Here is a 27664-nt window from a genome sequence, read left to right as displayed (position 1 = left end):
TTTCCTTTAAAAAAGCACCTAGGATTCCTACAGAGGACATGGAAAGGTTTTGCATGCCCTCACTGACCTACAGAGAGCTTTTTATAAACATAAGGTTTCCCTGGCATCCTTGGCCAGACTCCACCCACTCTTCTTCCCGGCTGTAGAGGTCACTGTGTTTTTGTGGCAAAAGCTGCAGGTGGTGACAGAAATGCTGGATAAGTAAGAAAAGCTGTTATGTAAAAACTCAAATGTTTAGGGCACTTCTGTGGAGCAAAGAATCAGAAAATACGTTTTGGAGAGCAGAAATGGAGCAGGTCGGCATTCATCATTTCAGGAGGGTGTGCTGCCATCTTGGTACCCCACAGCAACAACAATGGCCTGACAGGCTGAGGATAAGTGGGGACCGCTGTGACCAGTTAACACTCACCTACCTTGAAGAAATGTTCAGATCACAGGTTGATGATCACTAAGGAGTCAAACCATGACCTCCCACCACTACCGGGTGTGTGGATCAACTGCCAACACCTTCAGAGTCTTGTTCACTTGCAAAATTGTTAGGACCTAGAACAGTACCTGGCATATACCCTGTGCTCAAAGAAATACTTATAAAAAGAATACATATTAAAAACAAATAAGCCAACCAAGTGTCTTTTCTCTCGGTTTTGGAATCAATTACGTAACTTCTTTTCTTCTGCTGATTCACCTATCTCCTTGACTTCAACCCAAAAAAAATTATACCAAAATTACTCTGCATTCCCTGAGTCCACAAAGAGCTCTCTAGAAGCTTAGGGGGGAAGAGGAAAGTTAGAACATGGAAATATGGAAACGTCCATTTGAGCTCCCCGAATGTCAGAATGTTTGTGTTTGTTCATTGCTCTATCATGTGTTCTAATACTGGCACACAATAGGAACTCAACACCTAAAAAGAATTAGCAGACAAATTCACTGTCCAATCTTGGCAATCACTTCACTCTCTAGAACATCTTTTCTTAACTACAGAATAACAGTGCTGGAAGGGGCTCAGGGGTCCCCAGCCAGCTGTAATGTATCTGAAAGCCTGTGACCCAGGTAAACTGGCCTGGGAATGGCTTTGATCAGAGAAAGCCTGCATGGGTCCCCCCAAGTGTTTCCACCAAAGAAGAAGCTAGGAGGCAGTGTGGTGCCATAAAAAAAAGAACCCAAATTTAAAGCCCAAAAATGTTTAGGTAACAGCTCTGCTTAGGACACATGAACTTGGGGAAGTCACTGAACCTCCTCGAGCCTCAATTTCCTCGTCTGCAAAATGGGGGACCATGCCCCAGGTCATAGCCTGGATTATAAGATAATACATGTGGCCAGACACAGTGGCTCACTCCTGTAATCCCAACATTTTGGAAGGCTGAGGCAGGAGGACCACTTGAGGCCAGGAGATTGAGACCAGCCTGGATAATATAGTAAGACTGTGTCTCTACTTAAAAAAAAAAAAAAAAAAATTCTGCCAGATGTGGCAGGGGGTGCATGCCTGTAGTCCCAGCTACATGGGAGGCTGAGGTGGGAGGACTGCTTGAGCCCAGGAGATTAAGGCTGCAGTGAGCTATGATTGTACCACTGCATTCCAACCTGGGAAGCAAAATAAGACCCTGTCTCAAAAAAAAGAACTAACTAAGATAATGCAGTAAAAGCAGTTTGCACTGAGAGTAAGCCTCCACAATCACTCACAGAGGGACCTACTTCATTTCCAGCTCTAAACCTTACCATACTTCTACCCTAGAAGGGAGATGCTAATTCAGGACAAAGGATAATCAAGACCAGTTCACACGATAACATTTTATGAAAATTCACATCCTGTAACCTGGCCTGTTCTAACTATAAAGAGGTAAATTTTCAGAAAATCTAATTCATCTAGAGTTTTTTGCTCCCTTCTCAGGAAATTGAACAGATAGAGGTTTAAAGCAGAAATGGGGAAACATTTGGAAAACCGAACAACCCTAAAAAGAAAAGAGGCCTTCGGAAGCTGCAGATGAACCCCACACGCGCTCCCGCTGAGTGTGGGATAAGCAGAGAAACACTGCCCCCAATAGAGCAAGGCCCTCCCAGGCTGAACAGAATTCACAAAGAGCCTCTTGGATAACTCTGGTCCTGAGCACGGGGCCTCAGAGACGAGGTGCCGAACCTGTTCTCGCAGAGTGTGGATATGCCCTTGCGCTCCCCAAAGCCCGGCAGCGAACTGAACAAGCAAAGCCACCATCAGTGGTGTCTATCAACAGAGCATCGACAAGTAGCAGACAGATGTGACAACCAAAATCAAGACAAGTGGCCTTTCTAGACATGCCAGATCCACTCAGCCTCCCCACCACCACGATGATACTACTGGTCAATGTGGATTCTCATTTAATGGCAAAAGCCCTAATTTTTAACTGTCCCTGACTGGGAGGCGTTGTCATCCTCCTTTCACCATGGGTTCAGTTCTCCCTTCCTCACTGAAAGAGGGTGCAACCACAGAAAGCTCTCCCAGAAAGAGACCGGAGGCATAATTTTAAAAGCTCAGGAAGGAGAGGTGTTGAAGACCTGGCAAAGATTTCTCGGGTGGCTTAAGGCAAAATTCAGAATTTATATCTTTTCATTCCCAGCCTGCCATCTTAATTATCTTCATGCCCATCTTTACCACCATGGTAAGGACAAGCGTAGGAGACCACGAATAAACACACCCACACAAATATCTCGGCAAGAAAGATCTCTCCCTTTTCTCACTACTCATTCATCTCCTCACGCTAGACCCAGAGCTCCCAAGAGCAAGCTCAGTGACCCTGCCAACAGTGGACCATCCTGGCAGCAAGCAAGCTGCTCAATTAAGAGCAAATCTCCACATGCCCAACATGTGGCATCAGCCAGCATCCTTTGAGACAGAGCAGTCCCCAGGGTCTCTCTCCACAAACCATCCTCTCTTCCCAAACAAAGGGCCTGGCAAAGAGTGGAGGGCCCCCAGGGGTTGCTTTGTGGAAAGACTTGCTTAGTGAACAAATGGGATCGGAGGTATCCAGGCCACAGACAGTCTACTTGGTGAGTGAGGACCCAGAAGGCGGAAGCGTCTACCCGACCTGGGCTCCTCCGGGCAGCCCCTACATAGGCGCAAGATATTAGACCAGGAAGGAACACTCAGTGGTATATCCCCCACCCTATAAGCTCCTGGCCTTGAAAGATCAGAAAATAGCAGGCCCCAAATCTAACCTTTTTCACAGACCAGGCAGATGGTTTTATTCATGTAAGTTCTAGTTTACCTTCTTAAGCTGTCTAAACATTTGTCTGAGCATCTGAGCCACATGCTAGACTGCCCTGGGGATTAGTTCTGCTTTCAGTGGTGGGCTGCTGCTGTTGTTGTTTTACCCCTCGTTTTCTCTCCCAGATAACAGCAAGGACAGGCATTCAGAAGAGCTGTGTGCTGCCCAGGAGTAGCAATCTGACTGGATGGAGGCCTGGGAGATCAACAGTCTCATGGCGGGCGGGGCAGGGGGGATACTCAGTAAGACTCTGTTATCTTATTAAGATTCCATATTTATACTGGGAGTCTTGGAAAGAGGGTGCAGTCCTGCCAGCCTCCACCAGTGTGGATACAATGCTGTCTAGAGGTCATTCCTGGGATGAAAGGCACCAGGCATTAGGAAGCCCACTCTAGCACAGCCCCTGAACAGCTGGATACTGTTTGCTGAGTCGCATCTCAGTTTCCAAGGGAATATGATAAGACACTGCTTGTCACAGCCACATGAACTTTTCAATCCAGAACTGCAAACCTCCTAACCGCACAGTGCCTTGTTTCACCAATCTGGGAAATAGGGACAAGGGTGCCCTCTCCCTACCAGCCATCTCAAAAGGAAAGACCCACACAGTTCTCAGCAATGGTGTGAATCATGAGTATTTCTTCACCTGGAGAAAAAGTACTTAGCACAATTCAAAAGTGTTTAGCACAATTCAAAATTATGACAGCTAACTGTGCTACCAAATCAGCAATCTGATGCCAAAACAGACAATTACAAATTAGACAAGTAGCCAAATTTGCCCTTCATTTACACTCTATGCCCCTTACTCTCACACCAACCACAATCTTCTCTGGCCCTCAAAGAAACAGACTGAGGCCGGCACAGTGGCTCACGCCTGTAATCCCAGCACTTAGGGAGGCCAAGGCGGGCAGATCACGAAGTCAGGAAATCGAGACCATTCTGGCTAACACGGTGAAATCTCGTCTCCACTAAAAAATACACAAAAATTAGCCAGGCGTGGTGGTGGGCGCCTGTAGTCCCAGCTACTCGGGAGGCCGAGGCAGGAGAATGGTGTGAACCCAGGAGGCGGAGCTTGCAGTGAGCCGAGATCGCACCACTGCACTCCAGCCTGGGCGACAGAGCGAGACTCCGTCTCAAAAAAAAAAAAAAGAAAGAAACAGACTGAAAAATAAGTTATATGGGAGGGAGAACAACACTGTTATCCCTGAAATCACCCTCTGCATCACCATTTTTTTAATGTAAAAATAAAAGGTCCCCAAAAACAAAAAAAAACCCAAATTTTAAAAAGCAACCAATGTTTGATTTTTTTCCCTTCCACTATAAAGGTATACTGCAGAGGAAATGTATAGGGAAAGGTATATTGTTTTGTGGTAGAGACTTTCCTTAATCGGACTTAAAATAGGATTTACCAAATCTTACAACTCTTCAGGAACAGGGTGATTTGCATAGAGCTAGGCACACCTGGGTCCCTAGAGAGGCCTGGACAGGCCACCTCCCCAGCAACCAGAGGGGAAACAAAGGGAGCAGACCAGATTCATGGCAAGGCCAGGCCTCAGGAGGGTTCAGGTGTTGGTCCCTTATTCAAATAAGAACTTCTTCCTTACAGACTAGCCTGGTGTATGAGAAAACATTATGGCAGCCAAAGAGAACACTCTAGAGTGTAGGTTGGCAAACTAGTAAGGCCCAAGGGCCACATCTGGCCCACCACCTGTATTTGTAAATAAAGTTTTATTGGCACACAACCACACCCATTCATTTCTGTTCTGTCTATGGCTGATTTCTACGCTACAATGGCAGAGCTGAGTACTTGCAAGAGAGACTGCACAACCCACAAAGCCTAAAATATTTACTCTCTGGTCCTTTATAGAAAAAGTTGGCCGAACCCTACTCTAGTGTCAAGTACATTCCATCACAAAGGCTGCTGTAATAGACAGGTTCCAAAGAATAAGGACAGCTAGTTCAGCACTTCCACTTTACAAATGTTTACTGAGACCCAGAGAAGGGGAGATGACCTGCTAGAGTCAATCTGCTAGAAGGACTGAGGTCCCACCTGCCTCCCAACCTAGCACTCTGTTTAACAAAGAGGAAGGGGTGAGGCTTCTCAAAACAAAACACCAGCAGTAGGGGAAAATATAAATAGAATATCAAGTCCCACAAATAAACATTAATGCTTGGCTCAAGCTTAACATGAGAAATGTGAAAAATGGGGAGGGGAAGAAGAGCACATGGGATGGTCTAAGCAAACTAATATCCCAAGGGCAACCTATCTTCAGCCCTTTCTAAATACCCCTTCCACACACCCAAAAGCACGTGTGCTAATGATCAATCCCGCCTCTCCCTGCCCAGACTATGGCCACTCCTCCTCTCAGCAATGATGGTGAACTTGGCAGTACCGAACCCAAACAGCCTTTCTCTCCCCATTGCCTGCAATGTCACCTTTTCTGCTTCTCACACAACTCTGCCTGTGAGGAGTCCAAATTAGCGGGGTTTGTGCTACATTTTAACATTCCAATAATTAAGACCTCTCCCAAAAGGAATGGCCAGCACTTCCCCCAAAACAGCTGTGGAAAATCAGGCTGAGAGGGAAATGCAGGCTGAGAGGGAAATGCAGGCTGAGAGGCCCCAGGCCTGCACAGAGGGGCAGGAGGGAGGGAAAGGGGCTGAGGAGGAGGGTCGGCAAGAAGACAAAGGCGCCGAAGAGCTTTCTTTGCACCCGCACCAGGAAAACACCAGACAACGTGAATGGTGCATGGAGATGAAGCAACATCCCAAAGTTAAAATTAATTAGCTGGCATATTGACAGAGGCTCCATTGTGCCATGCAGTGAAGCAATCAAAGTGCGAGGGCATCACACACAATGTCGAAAGGCCCTTGGCAGCCACAGGTACAACAGGGTGAGGACGTGCTCTATCGTGTCAATAACCAGGTTCCCTGAAGAAAGGTGTGTGCGTGTGTGTGTGTGTTGGGAGGCTAGTGGTTCAGAAGTGTCAGTGTTAAGACTTTCTTAAATTAATTTCAAAACTGCAGTAACCAAAACATCGATACTAATACTCTACTATTTGAGAGCCTAAGTGAAAGGCAACAATTGGGGCGCAGAAAAGCAAGGAGCCACCTATGAGCTACTGAGTGGCCTCAGCAGGTTAGGAGCTGGCACGACGTGTGGGAGGGCAAATGCCCTCCCACTCAAGTCACAGAACTGGGTGGGCGGGGCCCAACCGTCAGATATCGGTGATCCTAGGTACTCCCTTGTCTGCCACAATCACCCTACCCAGCTCCATCATGAACGGCCACAGCCCCTCACCTGGAAAGGCTGCCTTCTCCCTGGATCTGCCGACAGCTTCTGCACACCCTGCACTTTGCTCACACTGGTTCCTGTGCTTCTCTGGCCCAGTCTTTCCTTGAAATCTGGTGGGCTGCACAACCTAACTGTTAAGAGCCCTGACTCTAGAACTAGTTTGCCTATGCTCAAATCCTGTCTCAGCCATTTACTAGCTGTATCACCTTGGGCAGGTTACTTAACCTCTCTCTGCCTCAGTTTCCTCATCTGGGAAACGAATCGCAGTTCTGACCTCACAGAGTTACTGATACGGGCTAAATTAGTCCACTTAGAACACTGCGTGGCACAACGTCAGGGGTGAATTAGTATCATGAAGGTCCCCACCCCTCCTCGAAGGGTACTTTTTCCAGAAAGTCTTCCATAATGCCCTCTGTGGGTTAGCCGCTCCCCACCGGAGCCTGGAGCTCCAACTGCTGCTAACACCCCTCTGATGGCATTTATAGCTTATCTTTACTCATGCCTATTTATATCATTGTTGCCCACACGACTCTGAAGGCAGAGTACTAACTATACCCATTCCTGCAGCATGGAGGCGGAGGCCCCAGTCCCTTCCCTTAGTACCTGGTACAATATATTTGCACCATATACTGGGCCATTACATAGTTATCTCTCAACAGCCCTAAGATACTCTAGGACTATCACCCCAAGTGTACAGATGAGGAATGTGATGCTTGATCTCTCCTGGATAAGCAACTTACCCAAAATTACAGACTAGTATGCTGCTATTTAATTCTGGTTTGCTGAAATTAAACTAGGGGCCTTCATTCAGAACTGAAATGGCTTTCGGGGTTGAATCAAGACAGGTATCAATTCATGTGAACGCACAGAAAAGGGTCTAGAAGGACATCCTCCAACTGGTTATACCTGGTACCAGGATGCAGAGGAAGACAGTGAGGGGCAGGGAGCTTCGCTTCATTTCTTATTTTGTACACTTCCATATTTTAGCAATTTTTAACAAAAGAAGTACTTAGGTATTACTTGTATAATTAAAAATAAATAGCTTACTATAAAGAATCATATTAAACTTACGTCCTACAAAAGACCTTGAAATCATTCTGATTGAATTCTAATAAAACTTGAGAAGTGTTCAATTTTCCTGGACTGAAAGCTTGGTAAGAACTGGCTTTGGATTCAGACAAACCTGGCTTCCAGTCTCAGTAGTTCCCTCTCCCGTTTACAACTGAGTGACACTGTTCGTGGCACTAAGCCTCTCAGAGCCTCCGAATCCCTTGTACTGGAAAGGGAACTGTGCTATTATTTACCCTGCGGATTCTCATGGGGATCACCTGAAGTAGCATGCAAAGATCTGACACAGTGCTACGCATATCAGAGGCCAGAAGTAGGGCTGCCTCTTCCCTTTGCTGCTAGAGTCTGAGCTGGTTTTTAAGGGTTAATCCTAGTCTACATCCATAAGCCAGTTCTTCTCCAAAATGATCTACTTGGGCAAAAGATAAGTGCAGGGGAGAATGCCACCAATCGCTCTTGCCTATAAACCCTCGCCCTGATACTCGCCTTCTGAGAATACCAGCCGTCGTTTTGGAGTCAGGCATGATCCAGGCAATAAAAGCAGAGACAGAAACCTTCTTGCGAACAAGGTCCCTGATGCCCCATTGTCTCTGTAGTCCAATCTGTGCCTCTCACGCAAGGTTTCAGGAACGTAAAAAGCATTCAGACAAATGGGTCTCCACTACTAAGCTCTTACACAGGGAAAAACATCTGAATCTAAGTCAATTAATATGTATTAAGTCCCCACAGGGCCCACTGCTCAAGCAGAGCATCGGAAGAGTGAGTGGAGAAGGGACGAGGGGCAGAGTCCCAGCACTCTGGTGCCAGACTAGCCAGACAAGGTAGCACAGTAAACTACATGAGGTCCTTCTCTGATGTCCCAGAGACTGGTTACCTGAGCCAAAGGCTGCCTCTGTGGCAGGTCCCCACCTTTGCTAGGATCAACACTTCTAGGAAGTAAAACTCAAATCATTCTTAAGCAATGTGCTGGCAATTCTGATGGACTTTTGTTTCTAAAGTGTGCTCTGTGCACCAACAACTTTACATTTAAGAACACCATCACGTTTATGTGCACAAACATTTAGCCATGAGGATGGTCATCACAGTATTGTTCACATTATGAGAAAGCTGAAAAGAATCTTAATGCAAAAGAATTCTTAACTGGAAAACTAGAAACAAGCAATAGTAAGGAACTGGTGAATTATGCCACATCCAAGAAGCATAACACGTGATCATTAAAAAAGAAAGAAAACCTAGGCCGGGCACAGTGGCTCATGCCTATAATCCCAACACTTTGGGAGGCCAAGGTGGGTGGAACACTTGAGGTCAGGAGTTCGAGACCAGCCTGGCCAACATGGTGAAACCCTGTCTCTACTAAAAATACAAAAGTTAGCTGTGGTGGTGCACACCTGTAATCACAGCGACTCAGGAGGCTGAGGCAGGAGAATCACTTGAACCCGGGAGGCAGAGGCTTCAGTGAGCTGAGATCATGCCACTGCACTCTAGCCTGGGCAACAGAGCAGGACTCCATCTCCAAAAAAAAAAGAAAACCTTAATGACATGGAGGGACCCATGGGAGCCCTTCACCTAACAGCAAAATAGATGCTTAATGAAGAAAAACAGGGGCTTTCCAGGACAGACACACTATGCTGCAGCCAGGGAGAAGGGACTTGTTCATGGATTGCCAACTGGACCTACAATTCCCCACATTTAGGAAAAAAAAAAAATCAGAAACGAACTCACAACCCGTTACCTCCCTGCCTGAAGCATTTCTGAAACCATTTTAGGATTCTTTAACCAGATAAGGTCTTGCAATAAACCGGTGTGAGAATCACTGTCTTTTTTAAAAATCTATCCCATCCACTTCTGAGATCTGCAATGCACGTTAGTACACTACAAACTCTGAGAAGCCCTACGTTAAAGAAGCTGCTTCACTCTTCCCACTCCCCACAAAGAGCTAGCTATAGACCCTTCATTGAAATGTGCCTGAACATCTCACTGAAAAGCTGGGAAAGCTGATAGACTAAAAAGCACCCTGGATGTGGCAGGGAGGCCTGGGGGCCCCCATGACTCTCACTTACTAGGGGTATCTTCAGCCAAGTCATCTCTCTATTCTACGCACAACTTCTCCAACTGGGAGCTGACTAAATCAGAGGTACCTAGATCTGTGCTCTCTTCAAAGGTAAAACCCTTGGGGGCATGAGAGGAGGTGTAAAGGTGGGAAACCCAGTGGGCAGAATTCGCAGCACCCCTAAAACAAGTAGATGGCTCCGTTTTTGTTTTATTATTTGCACTTCCATGTAAGACTTCATTTAAAGAAAAACTCTTTCTGCTAAAATGAAAAAAAGTCAGTCAGAAACCACTGAAACCTATGTCCTGTGTGGTCCTTCCTAACTGCAACCATTGACTTTCTTTAAATCTGCATTTCACATGGGAAAAAGTCCTCTCGAGTGGGGGGGCCCAAGCCAGGCTCCCTGGGAAAGGCGAGGGTTTGAGCTGAACTTATTCCCGCAGAGGCTCCACGGGATTGGGGGGGCCCGGCGGGGGGTGGCAAACTGAGAGGCCTACCTGTGCAGGAAGGCAGGGAGCTAGGGTGACCATTGCTGGGAGAGATGAGAGGGACTGCGCAGCTAGGTGGATGGATAAAAAGGCATCTTGAAAACCAAGGTCAAGAATATCCACGTGGAGGCTGACAGCAAGAAATCAGCTAATGTTTGAAGAGTTATGTGATCAAAAAAAAGAGAACCACTAGTTAGGTGACCGTGGCAGACGGTTTCTGTGTCTCCACGTGGAGGAAAGACTGGAGGTGAAGAAGTCCTGCAGTTGTCTGTTCTTGTGGTCTGGCTGTACAAGGGCAGATGCAAAATTCAAGGTTCAACTTGAATGAGAACTTCAAACTCAACCTCCACCTCAAATCTGGTGTACGAAGATGCTCAGAACAGAATCAGACACTCAGACTCACCAACCAGTCAGAGAACGTGACCCTGTCCCTTTGGTTGAGATGAGATTCCCAAGATTAGTACTCTCAACGGTATCCTGGGCACAACACTGCTCCATTTTTTTTTACCCTGTCGCCTCTCTCGGGATCCCCATATCCCATGAGGGTTTATGTGATATTAAAAACCATCCTTGGAACATCCCAAGAGAAATCAAAATGTGGAGTAGAACTCAAGATGCCTGGAAGAGAAGCTTTCCTCCTCTAAGCTTCCTTCAACTGGGAGGGTTCCATCATGTCTCTGCAATTAGCCTGTCCCACCCTCTATCCGCTTCAGGGTCACCACCTGGCACTCCAATGCAAGCAACCCTTCTTTAGTCAATCACCATGCACCTCCCTAAGATCCTCCAGGGCCTTCCTGGAAGCTGGTAGCTGAGTGTCAAGCAGGTACAGGGCTTCCAAATGGAATTCATTTACTGTCTGCATCCAACTTTCACTTATCTGGAAATCCAAACAACCAGGAAACCCAAACAACATCACTGGCCAACTTCCAGCCTGATCTGTGACTCCGATGACAACAAACTCATCCTGCATGGCGATGCTATTCGATTGATAATGGCTGACTAGAAGGCTGTGTTCTGAAAATAATTCTGAATGCGGGTTGGCAGAAAAAGAGTTACTGTGATCAACTTGCAATGTCTGACATGAACAAGGGAGGAATGCCGGAGTATGTGCCAAGCATTTACCATCTGTCCCGTGCACCATCACTAACCTTCAGATTGGATTTTTACTCTTAGCTTCATCATATACTGGACACGTGGCTTTAGAAAGTCACTAAAGCCACCTGCCTTTTTATCAACAAAATGGGGTAATAAGGCTTGTCTGTCACTGCCCCAGGACTGCTAGAGGGTGCCAATGAGCTCACATACAGGAGATTGTTCTACAAAGTGTCCGGTGCAGGGGATTATTATATTTAAGGGATTACAGTTCTTCTCCGCAAGAGTGGCCCTCAGGCACTACACGATCCTGAAGAGGCTTCCAAATCAACAAAGAATGAGCATGAGTGTGGTGGTTGTGAGTGGTGGCAGCCCTTAGCATGGCTCAGCTCAATTTTAGACTTGGGAACGGTTCCCCCGTCATATAGAATCAAGGGATCCCAGTGTCTTCTTAGCACTGTGCCGTAAGCACACATGGTCCAGAGACCCAAATGCTGTAATGCCCCAGGACTCAGTGATTGAAAAGACAGGGCCAACCCCCTTTCCAGTGGTGGCTGGAAGGGAGAGAAGCAACAAGACTGCTGCCAGAAGAACCACCCAAGGCGGGTATGCCGAAGGGCCACAAGAAGGGTCTCCAAGCACCCCAAAGCTACAGACACTTGTTCCACTGCATTATTTTCATAGCCATATCAGGTCGCCCTGCGGGCAAACACCGTCTTCTCAGATAGGAGCTGCATGTTCTTACAAGACTGAGTTGCTCAGAGTCAAGATTAGGTTTACAGCACATTAACTCCAGCACCGAGGAACACTCCATTGTGGACTGAGTAGAGACACTACCACGCGCTCAAGCGCCCAAGTGGGAGAAAGCGTGTGTGGATGCCACGTGTGTGTGAACATGTCACACCTTACATGGTGGCTTGCTTCAGAAGGCTGGCTCTGGGGAAGGCTTGGGCGACTTTAAGCCTTGTTTGCCAACACACAGGGAGAGCCTGCTGGGGCCTTCCTGTGCTGTGACATAGGCGCAGGAATGGGAGAGAGATACACCCAATTTGGTGTTTCAATGTGTCTGCAATGATGGTGCCTCTGGATGCACTCTCCACTCCCAAGCTACACCTCTTCTAAAGTGAGGCTAAAATCACCCATAGGACTGACGAGAGGACCATCGGTAACAATCACCAATATCGAGAAAGAAGACACAATAATAAAAATGACAACTGCGTACAGGGGCTGTGCATGTGCCGGTGCTGCACTGGGCACTATGCCCACATTTTATCTAATCCTGCCAAAGCTGACAGGCTCCTGGCCTCAAAAACGAAGATGGTCGGGCAGGGGTGGGAGAGTGGCTGCCTTAAGATCGAACACCTTTCTACCCTGCAACCACACCTGGTAAAGGAGCCAAGGAAAGAGCCTCCCACAACATGAGGCATTCTCTGAGCACATCTCTTATACCAGCTCCATCCAAGAACCTCATCCTTTCACGGACATGTGTTATACTCACTTTACAGATAAGGAAACTGAGGTGGAAGGGACTCACCAACTCTCCCAAACCACTAGTTAATGAGTATCTCCAACAACCAGACCTGGGTTCCTGTCAGGCAAGGCAAGCTAGGCATGTGCCTGATCTCCACAGCCTGACTCTCAGGGTTTCCAGACTGAGTCCCACATGCTGTGTAAGCCCTGACAAATTACTTCCCTTCTCTGTGGCTCGGTTCTCCTCTGCAAAATGGGATAATACCTGCCTTGCAGGGTTGGTTTGGAGGATTAAACTACTTCATATTGCAAAGCACTGAGAACAAGGGCAGGCACAGACTGAGAGCTCAATAAACGTCGGGCACTATCAGTGTTCACCGCCCATAATCCTCCAAGACAAAGATCTGCACCTGCCTGGGATGCCCCTTCCCCTCCACTTTCTTTCTCACTCCTTCTTTGAGGCCCAGCAGCAACACCCTCTCCAGGAAGCCTTCCCAGCCCCTAAAGCAGCCAGTGTCTCCCCTCTCTGGGCTCCCTTCAAACTCTGCCTCTGTTCCTCCTGAGCATGACCACTACCTGCCTTGTCAATTAGCCTGTCTACCCTTACAGACAACAATCAACGCAATCCTGGCTCAAGTCTGCATCCCCTTGGTGCCATACCTGTGGCAGGATCTAGGCTACACTCAATAAATGGTGACCATGTGACTGGAAATCCACCCACTGCAGGTTTCCGACGCTCTTCCACCCACAATCCTTTCCTGAGGGTTCAGGAGCATCAGGCACGTGGCTGAGCACTGCACACCTGTACTGCTAGTATATACCTGTACCCCGTCCCCTCTTTTATGAATGGATAAACTGAGGCCCCAGGGGCCAGGCAATTAACCCAAGGCCACACAGCTGGAGAACGGCAGGGCCAGGACAGGGGCAAAGCCTCCCTGACTCCAGCAGACCCTATGCCTAGTCCTCCTCTTTTTCTACGTTCTTCTTCCTTTTCTGTTCTTTTGTTGGGAGGCAGGGGGAGATGTTTTTGTAAAGAATGCAATGTCTCTATATAATTTCCCCATGGCTGGGAATGATGAAGAGCAAACCAACGGGCTGTGCATGCGTGACTCTCTGTGCCTGGGCCCTCTTCCTGGTGTCACCCGCATAACCTGCTGGCACAGACACTCATCCGTCACCTGACAGCATTGCTTCACCTTCTTCCCTCTTCCCCTCCAGGGCCCCCAGAACCAACAGGGGAAGTTGGTTGCTAATGGCAACAGCCTTGGGAGCAAGGTGAGACCTACCAGCCCACCACTGAGGGCTGAAGGGAAATTTTCAACAGCCTCTGGGGCCCCTTTCTGTCAATCAAGCGGCCTCTTCCCTGTCTGGGACTCGGTTTCCTCTTCTATAAAAAGCGAGTGCCGCCCTTCATGATTCTAGTTACAGAGCTGAGAAGGGTTACGGGAATCTAGCCAATCTGGGCCTCTGGGGCTGCCCTGGATGGATTTAGAAGGGTCGGCAAACAGTTGTTTTGAAAAAAGCAGCAACAGGCTGGGCTCAGTGGCTCACATCCGTAACCCCAGCACTTTGGGAAGCTGAGGCGGGCGGATTGCTTGAGACCAGGAGTTCAAGACCAGACTAGACAACATGGTGAAACCCCATTTCTATAAAAAATACAAGAATTAGCCAGGTGTGGCGGTGCATGCCTGTAATCCCAGCTACTTGGGAGGCTGATGGGGGAGGATCGCTCGAGCCAGGAGATGGAAGCCATAGGGAGCCGAGATTGCACCACTGTACTCCAGCCTGGGTGACAAAGTAAGACCCTGTCTCGAGAAGAAAAAAAAAAACAAAAAACAGGAATGCCTCTCGGCACCCCAACTCAGCAGAACTGCCCCAACTCCCTACTCACACACAGGGGCTGCTCAGGGGCAGTGTCTGAGCTGAGTGCCAAGGGCTGACCGGGGGAGACGTGAGTTGTTTCCCATGGTGTGCGCATCTGGACCACTGGAGCTGTGGTCAGTGTGATGTTCATCCCATTATCCCCACTACACTCTCTCCTGCTGGACAGGAAAGGCAGGCTATTACAGACTTCTCCAGAGCCCTGCACAGGGACATCATGGGAAGCGGTGACTAAAGGGCTCAAAAAGCCCAATGGGCACTGGCTGGAAGCCTGTCTTTGAGAACGGCAAAGCAACCCAGGGCAGCCTTCTTAAGAGAAGTCAGGGCTTATACAGAACCTTGGAGGGCAGTCTGGGCAGGTAAGACGCAGGTGCACAGGAATGTGTGTGCAGCAAGTGGCCAGCAGCCCACAGCGTGTCAGGGACCCAGAGACTGGGTAGCCAGGAGGCCTGAAGCCCTGGTTCCTGCCGCTACTCACAAGGAGCACAGGCTCTGGGAATACGACTCTGAGCAAACACCCCAGGTCATCCCACACAACCTTTGTCATTAATCTCTTCAGCAAGCCCCAAAAGGGCATCACAGTTTCTTGAGGCCCTGCTCCTTCCCATCTAGAAGTTTTTGACCTGTCCAAGCCTTTCCAGGACAACTGATACCAAACACTTCACATTCTCCAGGATGAAATTTGTTCACAAACCACCCTCAACTGCCCTATAATGAATGCTTACATTATCCCCATTTCACAGAAGCCGAGGTGAAGATGCAAGGCAATCAGTAAAGCCTGTTGCGGGTGGAACAAGCATTCCCCATACCTTTCTCCCTTCATCCCCCACCCCACCTGGCAGGGGACAGAATGCAAAGCAAATCCATGCTAACCACACCCAGCCCTGGCCCCCAAGAACGCAGACGGAGTGTAAAAGGCAAACCCCCACCTAATCCAACGTGAGCTATCAAGGGACTAACCAACTTGCAGAGCGCGAACTCGCTTAAAAACATTCTTTAGGCCGGGCGCGGTGGCTCAAGCCTGTAATCCCAGCACTTTGGGAGGCCGAGACGGGAGGATCACGAGGTCAGGAGATCGAGACCATCCTGGCGAACACGGTGAAACCCCGTCTCTACTAAAAAAATACAAAAAACTAGCCGGGCGAGGCGGCGGGCGCCTGTAGTCCCAGCTACTCGGGAGGCTGAGGCAGGAGAATGGTGTAAACCCGGGGGGCGGAGCTTGCAGTGAGCTGAGATCCGGCCACTGCACTCCAGCCCGGGCGACAGAGCCAGACTCCGCCAGACTCCGTCTCAAAACAAAACAAAACAAAACAAAACAAAACAAAAAATTAAAAAATTAAAAAAACATTCTTTAGTCCTCATTTCATGAAAACGTCATATAGCCGAAGGACAAGCACCACTCAGGTGGGTAGAAGGCCGGGGCCAGGGACAGGGAGGGGACAAGAGCATTCCCTGGGAAGATGCACAACACCCCACCCATCACTGCGGGACTCTTGGTTCCCAACCTGTAACCTTATCCTGCGGCAAACCAAAAAAGGCAGCAGCGGAGGCTGGGCCAGGACTCGCCCCTGGCCCTGCACATGCCACCCATCTTCTCCACTAGCTGTCCACAGGGCCTGCTTCTGTCTCTGTGTCCCCAGGTGTTGGTCAGGACCCTGTGATCAGAGCCTGGAGGGCTCGGCACGCAGCACAATAGCAATCGTCAGACAGCCTGACAGTGCTGAAAAGTCACCACCGTGGGACTGCTAGGGACACTAAGGATCAGACAGAAAAGCCCACATGTGGATGACAAACCACCTAGGGGAATTTATTTATTCCTACTTGGGGGGTCACACTGCATGCATTCATTCAATTTATTTATTTAGCAAAGATGTGTGGTGGACCAGCCAGACTGGGGTCTGCCAGGGGATCCCGCTCTGAGCTCTTCCCCACAGGCCAGTCCACAGGCACCTCGACCTCATCCCCATTCTGAGGCCTGCTTGAAGCTGCTGCAGTACAATCCTGCTGCCAGCCACTTTCACACCAGCAGCTGACTGTGACTCCAGTGCTTCTTCAAGAGTGTCAAGTTGTGGGCCCAGGAGACAGGATCCAGAAAAACCATTCATGAGAGGCGCCCCCAGCCAGTCCCCCCTCCAGAAGCCTCCAGTCCTGGTGGAAAGGATGGTGAGGGGCGAGTACCTCCGAGCTCACATAGAAGCCATCTGTGTAAAGTAACAGCCTTTAAAGGGTGACCCACAGCCAGAGCCTTCCTCTGGACTTTATCTTGACGCTACAGGCGGCTGCGGTAGCCCTGCCTGCCACAGGGCCCTGGCGGTGGCAAACCCTGCCTGCAGGGAAGCAAAGGCAAGGCCAGCCCAGTGCCATCCACTGCCCAGGGGGGCCACAAGGTGGTGCTGACCAGGCTCAGGGAGGAAAGGGAGGAGGAGGAGGAGAGCAGGGAAGAGGAGGGAGAGGGATAAGTAGCAGAGGGAGAGGGAGACGGGGCAGGGAGGGAGGGGGAGGAAAGAGCCTTTGTGCTGGCTTCCCCCCCTCCACAGTCCCCAGGAGCAACAATCAGTTATGCAAACAGGGAACCCCTCCCCCAAGCCCAGCCATCCACTCCTGGACCCCCTTCCCCTCCCTTAGTCTCTGGTCTCCCCTCCACCCCTTTCACTCACATGCGTGCGTGTCTGTGTCTGTGTGCGTGTGTGTATGTCACACACCTCTAAGAGGTATAGTGGCCCTGAGGCCTTGCCCATTCAGAAAAAAACCTGCTCCCACCCTACCCCTTTCCTCAAGTTCTTTCATCCACACAATTCCACTTTTAAGCATGTTACCACTGCCAACAGTGCCAGCGTCTAAACCCACTACCCGTTTCTTGCTTTGGCCCAGCAATGGTGAGTCAAGCAATGGCGCTCCCAACCTGAAGACGCAGCCCTTACAGCTCCACCAAGTAACAAGACACGCTGCCTGCTCTGACTTCATTTGGCTAATTCCCTCAATGAAATGCAATAATGCGAAGGAAAAACTCCTCTTTGGGACAGGGCCTTCAACATATGGTCAGCCTGGACTCCTTCAAACCAAACAAATTAAAATCTCAGCCAGGTGACAACTTCCAGGAGGGGGACTTTCACCCTCCTTTTCTTCTTCATGAGATAGACTTTTGATGGTTTCAGTTTCAAATTACATCAAACATCTAAATTGGGAATCCCAGCTCCTCCACCACCAGCGCATCAAAGGTAGATATTCAAAGCAGCACTTATTTACAAACGGCGATGCAAATCTGTCCCGACAACCTGGACACCCTTGACAGACACTCCTGCCACTGCCCATCCCAGGAGTTTCCGTCCCAACTGAGGCCTAGGGGTGTGACTACCATCTGTCACCCAGTGACCAACAAGTCATGACCATGACAATGCTAATTCCCACGCAAAGAGCCTGCCCCTCTGTTACAAGTCCAGGTAAGCTTTTGTCAGCTTTGCAATAAAAAGCATTAAATGACAAAGCTTTTCTAGAGACCGAAAGAGAGGTAAGGCCCTCTCTCACCTCCAAGACACAGAGTCCCCAACCAAGGGCATTTAAAACATTCCACTCTGAAAATGCCAGAGGGCTGGCAAAGAGACACTACGGTTAAAAGGCAAGCAATCAATAAATGAGGGGGGGGGAGCCACAGGCCTCATCACCATTACTGAAAGCACACCCCCCTTCCCCTGGAATGGTTTCCCCACTCCAAAACCCAAAACTGAAACCCACGGTGCTCCTCGCTTTCCCCACAAGGTCTGCCTCCAGGCCCTGTATGATAAGCCCTCAAGGTTACTCTGTAAACCTGAAGGGCAGGAGTGCTCCAACAGCCCAACCTCAGTGTGCTGAGTGCTTACTGTATACAGGCCACTGGGCGCACACTGAATCCTGAGAAGTGAGCTCTAGGCACTGCTGTCTGCTTCTTCTAGATGAGGATACTGAGGTTGAAGAAAGAGCAGGGTCACACAGGTGGCTGGAGGTGGGACACCCGCACCCAGGCTCTTAACACTCAGGAAGGGCAGTGCCCCCCACTCCCCGACCCAGCATCACAGCAGAGATCTCAGATCTGCTGGAGCATTTCCAGCGACAGACACCTATGAGACACATTTTTACAAAGCCACTGTTTTCATGTTCTAATGGATTCCTGTGGCTTGGGACAAAATTCCCAGAGGAAGCATCATACACAAAGCAGAAAAATAATGTATGTCAAACAACTTGGGAGTGTTGGTGATACGTCCTAGAAAGGTGGGTTAGAAAACAAAAACTGGCTTTGATGACAGCATTTATGACACTGATAACAAAAATGCATATGAAGACCTAGAATAAAATATTTCACGTAAATTGAAGGTGGAACATAGTATTTCTAAATTTATATGTTATCTTATTATTTTAAACATGTGTGGTTAAATAAATTAGATATTTTAAGGAAGGAAAAATACTTCCAGCAATAATGAAGCTGCGCCGATTCACAATTCTGCTCGGCCTCAACAAGGCACAAATCCACACCGAGTCTACCAAACCTCCACAGGCCCCAGTCCCTTCACTCTCCTGACATGCAGGCCACACACCCCCAAAAAGCAGATGCCCTGAGACCTCCGGCCATCAGCTTAGAAACAAGGCGCCAGAGTTCCCATTTTTATAACAAATGAACTGAATCTAGCCCAACTTTCCCATATTCTCATCAACTTTCTTTCATGGACAGATTTTCCCCAACTTACAGTTTTTCCTTCTGATTTTTGTTTAACCCCCTAGTTATCGCTAATCCTTGCTTAAAGGGGATTAAGACAATCATGTAACAAATATGGGTGCGTCGCTACCCAGAAGTGTGGGTGGGGTTCTGTTACAGTTTGCATGTCCATATTTCTGGCCACTGCACAAAGAACCCCAAACCACTCAGAGCAGGAAAAAGAAGGGCTTTGGTGGAGAACCCAGGGCCCTTTACCAGGGAAAAGGGGTGTAAGGCCAGGTCTCGTGGCCTCAGCTACAGCCCCCAATCCCTCTGGCTGGGGCAGCAACATCCCCTCCAAAGCTGCTCCCTCTGAAGGGACGGCCAACAGTCAACGCCAAACTTCTAAATTAACTGCCACCTTTGGGGGCTGGGACGGCGGTTTGGTTCCTTTTCGTCCAAGGCGCTGACAGCCAGGCCTGCCCTACTGGCTCCTTCTGTTGTTTCGAGGGGAGTGAGGCCTGGGGCTGAGTTAAGTTTCGCTGGTGAGTGGCCGGCGGGCACAAAGGAAGGAACCGCTGGGGGAGGGGAGGCCGCAGAGCTGGAGGGCTGGGACAAAGGGGACAGGAGACAAAGGGACAGGAAAAGAGAGCCTGCTTTCTCCTCCTCCGAGGAAGGAACTCCCTATTTAGTCTAATATTTCACTCACACATCTCTGGGCAAGAAATGTCCCACTCAACATTTTCCGAGGTGGCTTCAAGGTGTCTCCCACACCCTCCCCACCCACGCCAGACACAGGACACTGGCTCTCCTGGCCCCACCACCTGGCCGGGCCCCCACCCCGGCCCACTTGTTCATAGTCAGCCAGGCTGCTTTTCACGGCTGCCTCCCTCCAGCCCCGATCTGCCACCCTGAAGAGAGACAAAGAATTATTTATTTGGAGAAAAGAAAAACCCTCAAAGTGTCAGCCAGTGACAGACATGACACTTGCTACACAGGAGCAAGATGCGGGTTTTCTAGTCCGCAGGAGGGCCTTCGCCAGTAACACACCTCGGCTACCCTGGGTGCCCTCAGATGCTCTCTGAAGCCCTACCTGTGCGGCCTTTTTCTGTTTTCTCTTTCCTTAAGACCACTGCATACCACACCTGGAGGTTGTGAGAATTAACCTGTATTGAAAGTGAGTGCCCAGCACCAGGATGGGGACGTCTGTAATAAACATGGCAAAATCTGAAAAGCAGGTGAGGGTCGACCGGGCTCCCAGGCTGAGACAACGGAACCCTCAGGGCTGTCTTCACTGAGACTCTTGATTTGTTTTGTTTTGATTTTGGTTGGAATTTGATTTGAGGGAAAGACATGATCCCACCACATTTTACATGAACAAAGCAAATCTGACATCCACGCCCAGGACCAAGCCAAAAGAGGCGGTACAATGGTATGGCCAGGAGGCTGGCTGGCTGTCACCATCGGCAGGGACAGTGGAAGAAAGCCAAGAGACACGGTGCCCCTTCCACAGACCACAGCCCTCCCTACTGCCACCCACTCCTTGCCCAAGCCAAAGTCCTGCTTTCTCTGGACGTCACTCTGTTCACCCAAATACCTAAGCCCCTACCATGTACCAGGCAAAGCACAAGGCAGTATCGTCCCTGCCCTTCCTGTAAGAACACAGCACGTCAAGTCCTTCCCGCTCGCCGTTCTAAAACACGAGGCTTTCACTCTGTGCCTGGCATTGGGAGCTCACTCATTTTTGGGGGCCGGGAAAGGGGTATTCCTAGTCTCCCAGTGGGGACAATGGGGCTGGAGAAGGGCCTCTGTTAGCGGAGAGAGCCTGTACACCCAGGGGTGAGAAGGCTCTCTGGTCAGAGAGGAAAATGGAATGTGTCCAATCTCGCCAGGGAAGGGCTGCTCCAGGCTCCTCCCTCCCCTAGGGTCTGGGCTGGGCGCCCAATTTGGTGGCAGCCTGAGCTCCCACACCAGGTCATAGGCAGACCTCCCCGCAGAGCAGCAGACACTGCTGTTTCACTGCTGTTCCAGGGTGAGTGACTGGCTCTGTGGTCTGGACAGGCTAAGTCACACCCCTCCCCTCCTCCTTTTTCCTTCCCCTCCCCATGGTTCCTCCTCACCCACATGCCCAAATGCTTGAGTCTTGATTATACCCTGGACAGGACCCCAGCACCTGGCCTGCCAAATAATTAGACCCAGGAGCAGGCCACAGTCGGCTCTGGATCAGAACCAGTGTCTGCTGCGTGCAGTGACAGCTTCTGTCCTCGTGAAAAGAACGCCATGCCGACACATGCTCCGAGTTAAAAACATTTTCAAAAAGAAAACGGGAGGGGGAAAGAAGCCATCTGTATCTCAAGTCTGCAAGGCAGCTCTGGCCAGGGCCAGCTTCGGCTTCCTGAGAAGCTACGGTCCATCGTGGTCCCAGTCCAGGACCTCGGCTCTCACCTAGGGAGGGGTATTCCAGACAAACTCGCTGACTCACTGGAAAGGGTGGCTTTGTGGCCAACACCTGTGCCTCAGAGGTGACCACAGCCTAGTTGTAACGCCCAACCCCTAACCATGGGTTGGGGGTGTTGGTAAAGCCTAGAAAAATTAAGTCAAGTCTGACAGAGTGTGGGCCCCTGAAAGCTTCCTTAAAGTCAGTATATTAGGCAGGGCATGATGGCTCACACCTGTAATCCTAGCACTTTGGGAGGCTGAAGCGGGACAACTGCTTAAGGCCAGGAGTTTGGGACCAGCCCGGCAAACACAGCGAGACCCCCTCTCTACAAAAAAAGAAAAAAAATAATCTGACAATTGGCTGGGCATGGTAGTACATGCCTGTAGTTCCAGCTACTCAGAGACTGAAGCAGGAGGAGTTTGAGGCTGCACTCCATCCTGACTGACAAGGTAAGACTCCAATACTTTTAAAAAAGAGAGAGAGGGCAGGAGTGGTGACTCACACCTGTAATCCCAGCACTTTGAGAGGCCGAGGCGGGTGGATCATGAGGTCAGGTGAGCAAGACCATCCTGGCCAACATGGTGAAACTCCGTCTCTACTAAAAATACAAAAATTAGCCGGGCGTGGTGGCGTGCGCCTGTAGTCCCAGTTACCCAGGAGGCTGAGGCAGGAGACTCACTTAAACCCGGGAAGCAAAGGTTGCAGTGAGCTGATACCACGCCACTGTACTCCAGCCTGGGTGACAGAGTGAGACACTGTCTCAAAAAAAAAAAAAAAAAAAGAGAGTCAGTATAGTCTTCATTCTTTTAGTTTATGTCCTTGTAGATTTGTGTTTCCAATAACCAATTTTTAACACACTTTTGCTAGAATAATAGTCTTATAAGGACATTTTGTTTCAGCTACATCTCCAGTTTATGCTCTCACCAAGGTGATCACCACTTTCTCCAAACTGTCACCCCCACCTAGGTGGGGCACCTAGCCGAGGCCCTCAAATGACTTGGCTCAACCAAGTCCACACCCACCCACCCATGCTGGGACCAAAAGGTATCATTTACCACCACCTTACAGAGGAGGAAGCAAAACTCAGGTGAGTCCAAGCAACAAGTCCAAAAATGACAGAGCCAGCCAGCGCAGCAAGACAGGGTGACCCCACAATCTCATGAGGGGATGCTGGGAAGCATTCCTGTGCCTTCCTAGGGGACAAGTCAACTGGAACCAGCAGGATATATCTTATATTTAAAGATGTGCAGTTAGGCCGGGCATGGGGGCTCATGACTGCAATCCAAGCACTTTGGGAGGCCGAGGTGGGTGGATCATCTGAAGTCAGGAGTTCAAGACCAGCCTGGCCAACATGGTGAAACCCCATCGCTACTAAAAATACAAAAATTAGCTGAGCATGGTGGCAGGCACCTGTAATCCCAGCTTCTCCAGAGGCTGAAGAAGGAGAATTGCTTGAACCCAGGAGGCAGAGGCTGCAGTGAGCCGAGACTGTGCCACTGCATTCCAGCCTGGGCAACAGAGTGAGACTCTGTCTCAAAAAATAAAAAAGTAAAAAGTATATATGTGCAGTAACCTTTTATTTTTATTCTTATTTTTTACAGACAGGGTCTCACTATGTTGCCCAGGCTGGTCCTGAACTCCTGGGCTCAAGCAATCCTCCCACCTTCGCCTCCCAAAGTGGTAGGATTACAGACATGACCCACTGCACCCAGCCAGTTAGCACTTTAAAATATATAAACGCCAAATAAAGGGGAGGAAAATAGTCTATGAGCTCTGTGAGGGCAAAAGATTTGCTGGTGTCTTTGCTTCCACAGCCAAACAGCAGAGGCATCAAATATTTAATGAATGGAAGACCAGACAGATTAGATGAATATGTGAGAAAAACAAGTATCTTCGATGACCTATGGGTGGATTTTTGGATAAAATATCTTCCTAAACTGATACTATTAGGACAATCGTAGCAGAAAGTAGTTGTTTAAAGGGGGTAAGCATTTTAGGCCCTTGGAAAAGCCCGGATGGCAGGCTTAGAAATAAAGAAGCCCCAGCAAGGCATGGTGGCTCACGCCTGTAATCCCAACATTTTAGGAGGCTGAGACGGGTGGATCACCTGAGGTCGGGAGTTTGAGATCAGCCTGACCAACATGGAGAAACCCCTTATCTACTAAAAATACAAAATTAGCTGGGCGTGATGTGTTGGCGCCTGCCTGTAATCCCAGCTACCCAGGAGGCTGAGGAAGGAGAATCCCTTGAACCCAGGAGGTTGCAGTGAGCCGAGATCGTGCCATTGCACTCCAGCCTGGGCAACAAGAGTGAAATTCCGTGACAAAAAAATAAAATAAAGAAAAAAATAAGTCCCGGCTGGACATGGTGACTCACGCCTGTAATCCCAGCACTTTGGGAGGCCGAGGCAGGCGGACTGCCTGAGCTCAGGAGTTTGAGACCAGCCTGGGCAACACAGTAAAACCCTGTCTCTATTAGAATACAAAAAAAAAAATTAGCCGGGCGTGGCGGCGTGCGCCTGTAGTCCCAGTTGCTCGGGAGGCTGAGGCAGGAGAATTTCTTGAACCCAGGAGGCGGAGGTTGCAGTGAGCAGAGATTGCGCCACTGCACTCCAGCCTGGACGACAGAGCGAGACTCCGTCTCTAAAAGGAAAAAAAAAAAGAGAGAAAAAAGAAAGAAGTCCCTGTACTACAGTGTGGCTAGACCCTCCTTGAAGAACAGATAAGAGCCATTCACAATGAGAAGCAACCCTGCACACAGAGACCACAGCCCCAAGCCCTAAGCCACCCACACTGGAATCCTGTTTATCCTTGGCTAAGCAAACACAAGTCTTCTCAGATAATGCAAAGGTCAACTGCAGACTTGTATGGCCTGATAAAATCGCCACCAACCCTGAATTACAGGTGGTTCAATAATAAAATATTTCTACACAGTTATGAGGGAGAGAAAGAAATCAGAAGGGGGCTATTTTCCATCATCCTCCGTTAACACCCCACTAAGACACAGGCTGAGTGATGGAGTTCTGGATTCCAGACCACATCCCTGTCCACCCTATTCCCCAACTCCCTTTATAAAAAGCAAGAACTGGGCAGGAGAACAGTCACGGGGCTTCTAGCCTGAGAGGCCTCAGAAGTTGTCAAAAGGCTGGGTTCACTGAACAGAGAGCATTTTCCCACACACCTCTGAGGACACTTCACATCTGAAGCTCCATCAATGAGTCAAAGACCTACTTCAGAAAAGAAAGGCAAACACCAAGGCCAGGGCTCGAACTCAGCAGACGAACTTGGACTTGTTCTGAGGGCTTTAAGACTTCAGGGAGCTGTTCAAATGCACAGACTGCACAGAGAGGCCCTGGGAGGGGGGCAGCCTCCTGATCCTCCCTGATCACTCTTTCAGCCAACAAATGTTAAGTGGGGATCCACCAAGCGTCAGGGCCTCAATTTACAAGACCCACCACAAGCTCTGCCCCCAGAGGCTCAAAGATTATTAGAAGCGTCTTAGAATCACGTGATGTCTAAACTGAGACATGAAAAATAAACAGGGTTCCCCGAGAGGAGAAAGAATGGCAGCAAGTGCTCCAAGCTGGGAGAACAGCCTGTGCAAAGGCCCCAAGGCAGAGAGCTGGCCCTTCCCTAACTACAGCCCAGGAATCTCAGGCTGCACATTCCACCCCAGCAACAAAAATAGACATCTTTTTTTTTTTTTAATGTTAGGTCCCCAAATAATTTTTATTTCAAAACACAGAAACATTCCATTAAGTCCCTCTAAAATTTTTTTTCCAACATACAAGGCCCATCACCTTCTCATCTCTCCCCATTGACCACCTTTCCATTTCTGCAGTGGTTTTCCAAAAGCAGTAGCTTCTATTCCTAAACAGTTCACATGGGCCTCCAGTTGTGGACACACCCTATCTCCTCACTGGTTACTGGTGGCCCCAGCTGCCTGTTCACATCTCCAGAGCAGGCCTGGGCAGGCACAGGGAAGGACAGACTTCCTAACCAAAAGAAAAGATCAAACCACAGGCCGGGAAGGAAGTAGGAAGTCATCCTGAGCACAGATCCCTAGATGAGGCCTGAGCAGAGCCCCTGGTGGCAGACAGTGGGCAGTCCCTCCCCAGATGGACTGGGGAAGCTGGCACTTAGGAAGAGAAAGATCGTTTAGGGACAGGGAGCAGGATGAAACACTTCCCTGGCCCTTCTCAAGGACATGGTGTGTGCTGGGGACATATAAACACTTCTAACCTAAAAGCATTTGGCTCCCTTGGCTGTCTTTGTCCTCACCCCTGCTCCCCACCAAAAACAGACTTCAGGAAGAAAATGAATCAAGTTTTACAAGCTTCCCTATTTACCCAGGGCTACAAATCTATCAGTGGGTAAGCTTTTAAAATGTTCTCTCTCCTAGCACTGTCCCTTCCCTTCTATCTACCACTGCCCCCAGCCCCAAACACACACACACACACACAACCTCTTACGGGTTTCTTTAACCTTGACTATGGATCCTGTGTCTGAAGGAGGAATTCCAAATTCAGAATACACACGAGTCCACCATTCATAAATACTTCCTGCTTTTCATTCCACTCCTCTCACTTATTCGTGTTTCTAAACGCGCCCCAGAATCACTCCCTAAGCACAGATACCCTCCTTTCAGCCTCTCATTCTTTCATTCCTGAAATATCTTCTAACATGCTCTGCTTCATTATCTCAAAGCAGTACTGCAGGCTGAGTACAATTCCCATTTTACAGATAAGGACACTGAGGCTCAGAGGTTAATTAACTGGCACAGGTTACACTCTGGATGAAGGCTCTTGTGGGGATTATAACCCAGGCTGCTTAACCTTCAAAAGCTCTCATTCTCTGCACCTTGGGTCCCCAGTATCCCATATCCATCAGACACAAAAACTAAAGTTGTTTCCTTTTTCAAGGAAAAATGACCCATTCTGGATCATCCACAGCTTTAAATATTACATCTTGAAAGCTAAAGCCCATTTTAACTGATGCTTCAAAAAGTATCATGGAAGACTCAGCCCACAAGAAAACCATCCAGAAAGTAGAGACTGTGCGTTAACATGTGGCGTGGTTCAGTGCAGTCCTAGAGGCACAGATGTTTAGGATGGCTCTCCCTCAAGACAGGGATGCTGCTGTCCAGTGGGCAGTCAGGGGCCTGGGGTTACAGCTTCAACCCCTCGCTCCCCACAGGAGGAGGGGTTTCCTTTGTGCAAGGAAAAGCAAGGGCTGGGTGGCCTTCTTGCAGTGGCCCATGAGCCTATTCTTAGGATTGACATCCTTCAGATAAATTTCATCCTTCAGATAAAATGCCCCACGGGCACAGCATCTTACAGAGCTGCCCACATCATAAACTCCCAGGAGCTGGGGAGGACGGGGAGATGGGATGGTCCCCTCTGGCCAATGAGGGGATCCACACTGTACTGGGGCCCTTGGCTGGAAGCAGCTCAGGTGTTCTCACCCCCAGTTTCAAGGTTGCTCATATCCTGTATTCCAGTGTCAGCAGGGGAAACAGGGGGAAGCAAGGACATAGCGTTCACCAGAAAAACAAAGCAGGAAGAAGGACCTACTCCATCTTCAAACCCATCTACCCGAACCATGCTAAATTACCTGGCTGGCTTCAATCCATAATCCATAAACTGATCCTACTTTTTTTTTTTGTTTTAAGAGACGGAGTTTCACTATGTTGTCATAGGCATGATCATAGCTCACTGCAGCCTCCAATTCCTGGGCTCAAGCAGTCCTCCTGCCTCTGCCTCCCGAGTAGCTGGACTATAGGTGCACACCACCTCACCCAGCTGAACTGGCCCTACTTTCTGATCCCATCTTCCTTCCAAGCAAGAGGCCTCTCTCCCGTCATCCCCAGCTATTACTTAACATGAGTCCCTTCTTCTTGCCTGTCAGCACCTGCCCCCAGTACATTCTCCCCCTGACCCTCCACAACAGGGCACCTCATTCTCCAGCTCTCAGCTTTCC

At 49.2% G+C, this 27664-nt stretch overlaps 1 protein-coding gene across 10 annotated transcripts in view; it reads right to left on the bottom strand.

Annotated features, from left to right (window-relative positions):
- LOC105495102 (single stranded DNA binding protein 3) overlaps positions 1–27664 on the bottom strand; it is a 180967-nt gene that overhangs the window by 133676 nt on the left and 19627 nt on the right. Inside the window, exon 1 of one of the 10 annotated variants that reach the window (XM_071092669.1) lies at positions 19668–20029. The exons of 4 other annotated variants lie outside the window; for them this stretch is intronic. The gene's annotated coding sequence lies outside the window, so the exon portion shown is untranslated. Of the gene's footprint in view, positions 1–19298; positions 19481–19522; positions 19638–19667; positions 20030–27664 lie in introns of those variants that run through there. 5 more of the 10 variants (XM_071092677.1, XM_071092667.1, XM_071092675.1 and 2 more) reach the window with 5 other exon arrangements.

Source organism: Macaca nemestrina, chromosome 1 (genome assembly GCF_043159975.1).
Source record: "Macaca nemestrina isolate mMacNem1 chromosome 1, mMacNem.hap1, whole genome shotgun sequence".
NCBI lineage: Eukaryota > Metazoa > Chordata > Mammalia > Primates > Cercopithecidae > Macaca > Macaca nemestrina.
The sequence above is the reverse complement of the archived record's forward strand: the minus strand, read 5'-3'. Positions and strand labels throughout refer to the sequence as shown.